This window comes from Helianthus annuus, chromosome 10 (genome assembly GCF_002127325.2).
Source record: "Helianthus annuus cultivar XRQ/B chromosome 10, HanXRQr2.0-SUNRISE, whole genome shotgun sequence".
NCBI classification, from domain to species: Eukaryota; Viridiplantae; Streptophyta; class Magnoliopsida; order Asterales; family Asteraceae; genus Helianthus; species Helianthus annuus.
Genome location: NC_035442.2, coordinates 159,286,327 through 159,297,410, shown reverse-complemented (window position 1 = coordinate 159,297,410; position 11,084 = coordinate 159,286,327). Strand labels below are relative to the sequence as shown.

At 36.5% G+C, this 11,084-nt stretch overlaps 1 long non-coding RNA gene across 1 annotated transcript; it reads left to right on the top strand.

The window, feature by feature from the left end:
• Positions 1 to 6,177: 6,177 nt before the first annotated feature.
• Positions 6,178 to 8,523, top strand: LOC110883135. Its single transcript, XR_004869844.1, has 4 exons — positions 6,178 to 6,732; positions 6,913 to 6,967; positions 7,730 to 7,808; positions 8,208 to 8,523. It is a non-coding gene; the product is annotated as an uncharacterized LOC110883135 (long non-coding RNA).
• Positions 8,524 to 11,084: the final 2,561 nt, after the last annotated feature.

The window sequence follows — 11,084 nt, the reverse complement described above, 5'->3', positions numbered from 1 at the left end:
ATATAAAAAAAATGATTTGATTGATAATAAGATAAGAAGCTATGTATCTATATCTTGTGGGCATATATGCATATATCCTTGTCGAAAGTAGGGTTAGCTTATTAATGATGTGTTTACGAGTTGTAGCATCCAATAAGAAGAGGGTGTAGTGGTAGAAAGCTACAAAATATGGTCTCTGCACTTCAATGTTCGACAGATTGCTTACTTAATTAGTGCTAGAAAGCAAAAGAATATGGTCTCTCACAATTGACACCATGTTTTGGCGGATATCAAATGTCTCGATCATGGTGTCGCACTATCATCAAAATATTCTATATGCCATTCAAGACATAATTACTTACTTAACTAATAGAAATATATAAATAAAATATAAATCATTGTTGACTTTAAAGTCTGAATATAAATATAAACTAGTGGGATTGGTAAACGCGCTGTGACACGCAATTGCTCGGTATTGTTTTTGTTTGTTACAACACATGTACGATATCAACAGTATAACAACTGAAAAATATACATCTATCTACACATGTTTTTTAACGGTCAAAAATCATAAAAACTAATAATGATGCTGATTCGGATAATGCCAATACCGGTACTTTTTAACGGTCGAAAATCATAAAAACTAATAACGATGCTGATTCGGATAATGCCAATACCGTTTTAACGGTCGAAATCATAAAAACTAATAACGATGATTCGGAGAATGCCAATACCGGTACAACGGCACTACTAGAAAACATGGTTTTTGTCATGTAAATTTTGGTTACAAAATGGTAGCAATTTCCTTATTGTCACTAGTTTGTCACCGAAAATACGGTGACAAAAACACCCGTGTCAATTGCCCTGATGCCCCCAAATTGCCACCATTCTTTATTTTGCTACCTTATTTTACCACCACAAAATTAGTCAAAATTATTTACCACCGCTTCATGTTTGCTAAGCTCCGCCTTGTTTGCCACCGAGTTGTGACGCGTTTTCATACCATTTAGCCACTGATTTGCCACCATTTAACCATAGGTTTTTGTACGTTTTAATACCATTTAGCCACCGATAATGCTACCATTTAGCCATCGGTTTTTGCACATTTTAATACCATTTAGCCACCTATATGCCACCATTTAGCACCGATATTGCCACCATTTAGCCAACATTTTTCACACAATTTGCGAGTTTTAATACCATTTAGCCATGATATTGCCACCATTTAGCCACCATTTTTTACACAATTGCAACCATTTGCTACCATTTATTTGCTTCCATACTGATTACTGGAATACTGGTTTTTAATTCAGATTTCTTTTCTCCCTGCTATTTTTATCAAAATTACATATCAATAAAACTACAAATAATATAAAAAAGTCTAATAGAATCCCATAATTATATAAAACATCTTGTTTTCAAAAGCATATAAAAAATAGCATCTAAAATATAAACTAACTAAAATTATCCTAATAAGATAAACATCTAAACATTCAAATCCAAGTGTTTATAGCCTATCTTCCAACTGTAGCTGTTAACATAGCTTCAATTTGTGACATCCTATCAAGCAATGCATCTTTATCCACCTTATCTTTTTCTTTGTCAGCCAACAACCCCGCAATAATTCCATTGAACTGAAGAAACACTGGTTTGAAGGACCGGAATCAATCGGACCGGGGGTTTAGTCCTGCATAAAAGGGTGAATCCTCTCGTTTGATTCAGGGTTTGACTGAGTTTCTTCTCCGAACGATATCTGCAAAACGAACAGCCGTTAGACTCACCACGGGGAGAATGGGGGTTCTCTCCGTGACCACCCACCGACGTGAGAATAAGTACAGATCTCAATGAAGAAGAAGTAGTAGTGAAAGTGAAGTTAGAGTAACTTGGGAGATTGTACTTGAATTGACTTATTTATAACCGGATTTGGGCGGGAAAGTTTGTTGATGGAGGAAATAACGGAAAGTACTTTCCGTAAGCAGTTATCTTTTTCGTTGTTAATCGCTAACGTGACGTTCATGCACACGAATCGTTGGCTTGATCAGCGGTTGGGGAGATGCCACGTGGAAAGTGGGTGTGTGTGATCCTTCTCCAATTTAGTGCCATCATCGTGACCTTGATGAGCGTTTAGGATGATGCCACATCATCATTCAGTTATAACCGAATGGTTGTGCACGATGGGGCCTTCTAGAAGGTTTACAGCTGTAGGCCTCTATGCCTTTGCCTCATGTTAATTATGTCGTAACAGAAAGATCACTTTCTGTTCAAGTCTGGGTTGTAATTGTGCGGAGATGTTTTTGGTGTTTTGCTCCCAACTTAACTATTCCATTGCGTGAGCTCGCGCAAGGATATGTTATTAGTTTTATCTTGGCACGCGGGTGTTGAAGATTGCTTTCTTTTAAGTTTTCTTCTTTAAAACTGGTGCGCGACCGCGCAGGGTTCTCTTAAAGAAGGTTTATTGTGGTGAAGTTGTGGTATGGTCCAATGTACCTGTGTGACGCGTGAACTAATGCAAGGACAAGCTTCTTCATGATAGAATAGCGTGTTTCTGGACCAGTTAGCATTTTGCTGATGTACTAAATCGAAGTTTGAACTCCGTCCCTTTCGACCATTAGTATTGCGCCGACTGCTACTTCTGCTGCGGAAAAATATAGGATTAATGGTTCATCTTTCCGCAGAGCTGTTAAGGTTGGTAGCTGAATCGGACATTCTTTCATTTGTTGGAAAGCTTTTTTAGCTTCTTGGGTCCATTGGAACTAGCTCTTTTTAACACAATTGCGTAACGTACTGATGAATGGATATGACTTGGCAGCGTGATTTGCCAGAAATCTATTGAGTGCTGCTAACCAACCGGCGAGACGTTGCATCTCTTTAATGGATGCTGGTGACGGCATCATTTGAATGGCTTCCACTTTCTCTGGGTTAACCTTGAAACCGTCTTTGGTTACGATAAATCCTAGGAACTTACCTTCTTCCATTCCGAATGAACATTTTATTGGGTTCGGTTTTAGGTTAACTCTGCGCATGGAGTCAAAGGTGCGCTGAATGTTTGTAAGCGTAGATTCTTCCTCTCGGCTCATGATAATGAGACCGTCCATGTAAACTTCTACTGTTACGCCAATATCGTCTCCGAGGACTCTATCCATCAGACGTTGATAGGTGGCTCCCGCGTTGTAGAGGCCGAAAGGCATTTTTGTGTAGCAAAAAATACCTTTGTCTGTGCGGATGGCCGTTTTATCCTCCTCTTCCTCCTTCATTTGCACTTGATGATATCCTTTATAGCAATCTAAGAAACACTTCCAGTGGAAGGATGCTAAGGAATCTACTTTCTTGTCTATTTCTGGGAGGGCGTAATAGTCTTTCGGGCAGGCTTTGTTGAGATCTTTGAAATCGACACACATGCGCCACCCGCCGTTGTGCTTCTGCACCATTACTGGGTTGGCTACACAAGTTTGATATTGTACTTCGCGTAGAATCCCAGCTTGAAGTAATTCGGCTACTTGTTTGTTCATTGCGCAAGCCTTTTATGCACTAAGACTACGCTTTCCTTGTGCGTCTGGTTCTACGGAAGGACGAATATTTAAGCAGTACTGTGTTATCTCTCTTGGTACTCCGGTCATGTCCGTCGGGGACCAGGCGAAGATTTCCATGTTGTTAGATAGGAGTTCCTTTAATTTTGTGCGGATTGCTGGTGAGATGGCGTGTCCTAACAAAATGGTTTGCTCAGGGTATTCCTTGTTGAGGACCCACTTTTCTGGTTCATTTGTTGGTGATGGTTTGGCAACTTTTACTGGTGGCTCATCGTCTACATACATCACCTCATTGCTAGAATAAAGAATTGCTACCCTGGTTCCCATTGGAAAACCACAAGCGGCGTGTGGTATGGAGGTAATCATACTGAATTCCCTCTGTGATCGTCTTCCCAGTAGCACGTCGTGGCGTGATGTTGCTGGCATAACCACAAAATTGACTGTGACAGTGCGCGAATGCTCGCCATCTGAGAGTGTTACAGTGAAGGCAATTTGACCTAACGGAAAGACGGCTTCATTGAAGAAACCATTTAGAGGAAAATCGATTGGTTTCAAGCGCGCCTTGTCGTCTGGGTCTAATTGTTTAAAGCATTGCTCGTAAATTACATCCATGGAACTACCCAGATCGATAAACATGTAATCAGTGCGATAATGACCGAAGATACCGGTTATGGTTACCGGGTGTTCTTCTTGAGGACCTCCTGGAACGACAGGGAAGACTACTTGTTGTTCTCGCCAGTGCTGATTGAGGCTCCGTTTGTGTGGTCTTCGTGAAGGGCCTCCTTGTATCATATATGTTGTTGCATACTGGTTTCCTGGTGGTTGTTATCCTCCATATTTTGTTTTATATATCTGAATGGCTCCAGATATCCTTTGTTACTAAGTTGGATGTCCCAGTGACGTGCTGATTGTGGGTCCAACGCTGTAGTACCGGATTCTCTCTTAAACACGTATTCTTCCTGAGACTCCTGATCATTAGATCTATTATGGAAAGGCTCAGATCTGGAATTTGGTGCAAAAATTTCACTTATGGTGTTCTGGAATTTGGTGAACCAATATTCTGGAGTTTCCTCCGAAAGTAGATCTGGATGATTTCGAGCTCCAGATTGCATTTCTGAGGCAACAGAGCTTTTTGCTTCATGACAATTTCTGCTGCTAGCTGTTTTTCCCATGATTCCGTCGATATGAGTAACCTGGGTTGGATTACCCTTGTTTTCGGATCGAGGACTTGATGGGTGACTTGACAAATTCTCTACCATGGAAAACAGAGATTGAAGAGTATTGAATCAGAATGAGAAAATGAGAATAGAAATTGAAGAATTGGTGGGCGCCAATGAAGAAAACTGGTTCGAAGGACCGAAATCAATCGGACCAAGGGTTTAGTCCTGCATAAAAGGGTGAATCCTCTCGTTTGATTCGGGGTTTGACCGAGTTTCTTCTCCGAACGATATTTGCAAAACGAACAGCCGTTAGACTCGCCACAGGGAGAATGGGGGTTCTCTCTGTGACAAGCCTCTAGCGTGAGAATAAGTACAGATCTCAATGAAGAAGTAGTAGTAGTGAAAGTGAAGTGAGAGTAACTTGGGAGAGTGTACCTAAATTGTCTTATTTATAACCGGATTTTGGCGGGAAAGTTTGTTGACAGAGGAAATAACGGAAAGTATATTCCGTAAGCAGTTATCTTTTTCTCCGTTAATCGCTAACGTGACGTTCATGCACACGGATCGTGGGCATGATCAGCGGTTGGGGATATGCCACATGGAAAGTGGGTGTGTGTGGATCCTTCTCCAATTTAGTGCCATCATCGTGACCTTGATGAGCGTTTAGGATGATGCCACGTCATCATTCAGTTATAACCGAATGGTTGTGCATGATGGGGCCTTCTAGCAGGTTTACAGCTGTAGGCCTCTATGCCTTTGCCTCATGTTAATTCTGTTGTAACAGAAAGATCACTTTCTGTTCAAGTCTGGGTTGTAATTGCGCGGAGATGTTTTTGGGGTTTTGCTCCCAACCTAACTATTCCGTTGCATGAGCTCACGCAAGGATATGCTATAAGTTTTATCTCAGCGCGCGAATGTTGAAGATTGCTTTCTTTTAAGTTTTCTTCTTTAGAATCGGTGCGCAGCCGCGCATGGTTCTCTTAAAGAAGGTTTATTGTGGTGAAGTTGTGGTATGGCCCAATGTACCTGCGCAAGGTTTTTGGGACCATACCTCTTCATGAACCTTTCTTTTTCTTCATCTTTTTCCTTAACGAGCTCCTTGATAACTAAGTTCAACTTTTCAATCTACAAAACAACCAATGAATAGAATCAAAAAATCAGAATTAACGAAAACTAATAATGGGCCAAATTGGTTGCAAAGAAAACAAAATACAACTGTGAGCTACAATTCAAGTGCTAGAAGCTAGATAGCATGTTCCAGTTTGTTTATATATTAAGAAGGAAATTTTAATATTATTAATTAGCAACAAGTTTTGGCATTGGGTGTTTGTACATGCTGCATAATTTGTTTTTTGTGCAACTCTTTGCAGTACATCTGTTTAGTGAGTTGTACATTGTTTTTAGGTCTTGCCACGTATGTTCTGTTGCTACGTGTAAATGCCAAACTCCATCTTCACACTGTCAAAACCCAACCGCCAAAGCAATACCACCAACATTTGTTCTATCACCATTTTCTCTTCTTCCTCTCTTAGGCTGGACGGTATGGTCCGTCCTCAGCCCCGGCGCCGCCCGTCCTCCCACGCCGCCCCCTCCGTCCCGTCCCCATCGTCCGAGTTGTGCCGTTTGCGACGGAGCAAACAGGTGGGCCCCCTTCATCGTCCTCTCCGTCCTCCCATCCCGCCCCCCGGTCTCCATCCCGTCCTCGTCTTCATCCCGTCACCATACCCTTGAGCCTTAAAAAGATTCAAAGAGAGATGAGAGAGAAGTGTCACCGATTACATTTTACATCCATTCATCGGTTGTCGATAACTAATATATGATTGATGACGAACAATGATGGCTACCCCTTTGTGATAGCTCTAGGATGATGGTCACCGGCGGCAGAGACAACCTCCCTTCAACTGTCATAATAGAAGGAGGAGTGACGGTGGTTCGTTGGACAGGTTGGTCACGAACATACGATGATTAATAATGATTGCGGCAGTGGGTGTTGATGATTGTAGAAGGCGACTCGGTCAACAGAGTAGCTCTGGTTCATCCGGACAAATGATGGGACGCTTAGATAGGTAGTGCAGACCGTAACCGCTCTATTTTGATTGATTTTTATTATTGTATATTACTTTGATACGAATGTTATTTTCGTTTTGACATGTAGGAAGTGTGAACTCATGTAATGTTAATTGAAGAATAGTTGTTGTCCCTTTGATTATTTGATTGATTTACGAACGTTAATGGTCTTTTTGCAGCCTATACTAACTAAAATGCCAGGCCTCATCTCTCTCGATCCTAAATTGCGCTTCTGTAAGTATTCCGTCAATCCTAAATTCCCGTGGTTGTTTAATTTATAAGAATTTAGGTGTCTATATGTCTATGTATTGACATGAGTGTATTAAAAGTTTATTATTTTAGTGTTTAAGATACATGCTCAACAACTTTTCTGCAGCTTCAAACGTAAGATATTTACTTTGTATTACTAAATATTGTTGATGTTGATGAATATTGAGAGGGTAAAGATGTATTAAAACTTCAAAGTACGTAATTTAAAAAAGTGTATTAATGTTTGTGGATAAAGCGAAAAGATGTGACTGTTTCAATTGATTTATATTAAAGGAGTTTACCGATACATGTATTTTATGAATGTTAATTTTTGAATGATCATAGAGTAGATTATATATAAATGATAATCTATTTTAAATTACCATAATGTCTTTAAGAATTCCTTTTAAGACACAGACACGCATATAACATTGGTTTACATGTAAACTAACAATGGTTTACAATATCCGGCAAAATTGGCTGGGTTGGGCCGATTACAAACACTTTATTTGGTATGCAACTGCCTCCAGTTTTCTCTGTCGATGACATGATTTTATCCCTATTAATCACTATATTACTTACTACTTAACAATATGGAAGTGTATGGTGTAACTAATTTGATGCCAAAAAGGAATGTGAAGACAAACTAGGGGTGAATGTCATTTTTTCCATTAATGCAGTCATATATACTATATATACTGGAAATTCGTTGGTTTACAAGTTCATTTGGTTGTTTTTTTTCTCCAGTAAAATTATTGACAAAGGCACGATATTCAATTGCAAGGTTCAAAGGAGAATAAATTGTGATCTTCTCGCAGCCTCGCAGGTAAGCATTCTTGAATCTTGATGACAGATTCAAATGCGTTAAGGTAAACTATTTAACTAAAAAATAAACATGGGTCAAATCATTTGGGTAATAAAACCTTGCTAAAGAGTTTGCATCACATAATGCTAGATGTCAGGTTTTATATAGAAAAAAAAGTTGTAGGGCTTTCGGTAGTGTTATTTCTTTTAGGCAAAGAACCATCCACACCCCGATCATCCCCAAGATGGCACCAACCAAAGAAGATGAGATCAAACTTGGGCATAGCAATGTGTATTATCTGCTAAACAGTAGACGTTTTGCTTAGGTGTTTGGTATTGTAGATTTGGCTAATTATTCTTTTTGAAATAGTGTTTCAACTAAGTGGCTTAGTAACATCGTTTTTTTTCGTTTATGTGTTAGGCGCGTTAGCGACGGTATGCTTGCTAGCATGCTGGAGGTTGTTCATTATGCTTTCGTCAATCGTGTTGCATATAAATGTTCGTATCAGCGACATTGCTCACATAAAATAGGTTCGTATCAATGGCTACTCATATGCATGGCATCACTCTCATTGTAGGAACGAGGGCTGTTGCAACAGATACGAAAGTCCTCATGTCAACATTATGCAAGGGTCTTTGATATTTTAAGAGAGTTTATACTCGATTTATTGAAACTTTTTATGACATTTGTTATTATATATCTAAGAAAGTTACCTTTATAGAACGATTTTCTTTAGCGGAGCGCGCCACAACGCACGCATGGTTAAATCCTAGTTATAGTTAATTTGAAAAACATTTTTTTTTTGTATGAAACAACCTGTAAAGAAGGTGTAATCAAATTATTATGAAATTTCTTAACATTCTCACTAATTTAAGAGCATCAAACCTAACAATAAAAAACAAGCATCTCAAACCAAACAAACATAATAACAGTGGGAAACGATACAAATGCACAAAAGTTATTAGTCTAAAAGGATTATAAAATACCCCAGGTTCGTAAAGCATTCAACCATATCATTAAAATAACGAAAAGAGTAAACCGCGTCAATTTATATAAAAAGTCAACTTTTATCAAAACGTAAATAAAAGTAAGCACGTCACAACGACATATTGAAAAATTTATAGAACATTTATCTATATTATCAAGATAACGAAAAGAATCAACTCTGTCTATTTATATAAAAACTAAACCATGATATAACTTTGTGGACATATACATTATTTATGTTTTGATCATTTGTATTATATTATTCATTTTGAATAATTTTTTCTTACTAAAACGTAGATAAAATCAAAAACACTTTAACTGCATAGTCAAATATTCAGAAAAAAATCTTATTTTAAAAAGTTAGAAAAAATAAAATATGCTTAAATTAATAATAATAATAATAATAATAATAATAATAATAAATATTAATACCGTTTAACTTGTTAATATAAAATATAATATTATATATTAAGTTTTAGTTTTGAATTTAAGAAACATAGAAACTAAATAAAGGGACTCTTACCAAGATACTCACAAAAAAGTTGTGGTAAAAAATAAAAACATCACAATTTCCTTGTAGCTAAAGAGATCTGATTTGATATAATAATAATAATAATAATATATAATAATAATAATAATAATAATAATAATAATAATAATAATAATAATAATAATAATAATAATAATAATAATAATAATAATAATAATTATAAGAGTTAATTACATAGTTAGTCCCTGAGGTTTGCACAAAGTAACATACTTAGGTACTAATAGTTTAAAATCACATTCTATGGTATTAACTTTTCATTTTGTAACGTTTGGAGGTATTAATGTTATTTGTAGGTATAAAATCACATTCTATTAGTACCTAAATATGTTATTTTGTGCAAACCACAGGGACTAACTATGTTAATACACTAGAAGTTAATACCTCCAAATGTTACAAAATGAAATGTTAATACCCTAGAAGGTGATTTTAAACAATTAGTACCCAAGTATGTTATTTTGTGCAAACCCTAGGGACTACCTATGTAATTACCTTCTAGGGTATTAACATAGTTAGTCTCTGTGGTTTGCACAAAATAACATACTTAGGTACTAATAGAATGTGATTTTAAACCTACAAATAACGTTAATACCTCCAAACGTTACAAAATGAAAACTTAATACCCTAGAATATGATTTTAAACTATTAGTATTTAAGTATGTTAATTTGTGCAAACCACAAGGACTAACTATGTAATTAACTCTAATAATAATGCGATGAGACTTGCTTCGGCATATAGCGTCTTCTTTAATTTTTTTATTTTTATTTTTTATAATAAAATAGCATTATTGGATGTTTATAATCCTCATGTTGATTTATCTTCTTCAATAAGTTTCATGGTCCTGATGAAATTATACAACCTTCAATATTTGTAAGGTTTAGACATTCCCTGCAAAATATTGCAACTTTTCCCACAACTTGGCAACCAATAACACATTAACAAGTATTATACTTGACCAAAACTTAACTATGACGCAAGGGTCTACTCGTTTTGCCTAATAATCAATATTACATTAACACATGTCATAATAGTCGCAAAAGTTAGTCTTTTTGCGCATATTAGACATGAGAGCAAAAGTCTATTACTTTTGGGACGACCAATAACAAACTGGATACGCCGTGATTATTGCAAAACTTGACGTAACATGTACCATTGGCGTTGTCTTGATACATATGCTGTATTTGCTTAGATGAAGTTATAATTTGTAACGTTTAAATTAGTAAACTTAAAAAGAAATTGAATGAAATTTAGGTACTATGTTTAGCCTATTATGTGATTTTGCGTTGCATATTCACTTTAGTATTTTTATGGTCTCCGTTTATAGTTTAATCCAAGCAGAAACAATTCTTAAAAGAACTTAATAACCATAATTGTCTTGAAATTGTATGGAAAAATAAATCACTTTATATTAAAAATATAAAGATGCACTAGAAATTAGTATGACAATATAGTAAACAAATGAGCAACATAGATATAGAATACACTGATCTATAAGAGCATTCACATTTCTTCTATACTCTTTTCCACTATATTTTTTAAAATTTTTAAAATTTAACAAAAACATCATCATATCTCATCCACTATCTTTATGACTTCATCTACACCCTCTAAAAATTTAACAAAAATCCACACTTCCCCCCAAATTTAAAAAAAAAACTACTATTCACCCCATATCATCTTACTCTCACATATACCTACACATATATAAAAGACAAATAAATAATAAAAAGAATGAGAAAAATAATAAAAAAAAGAATGTAGA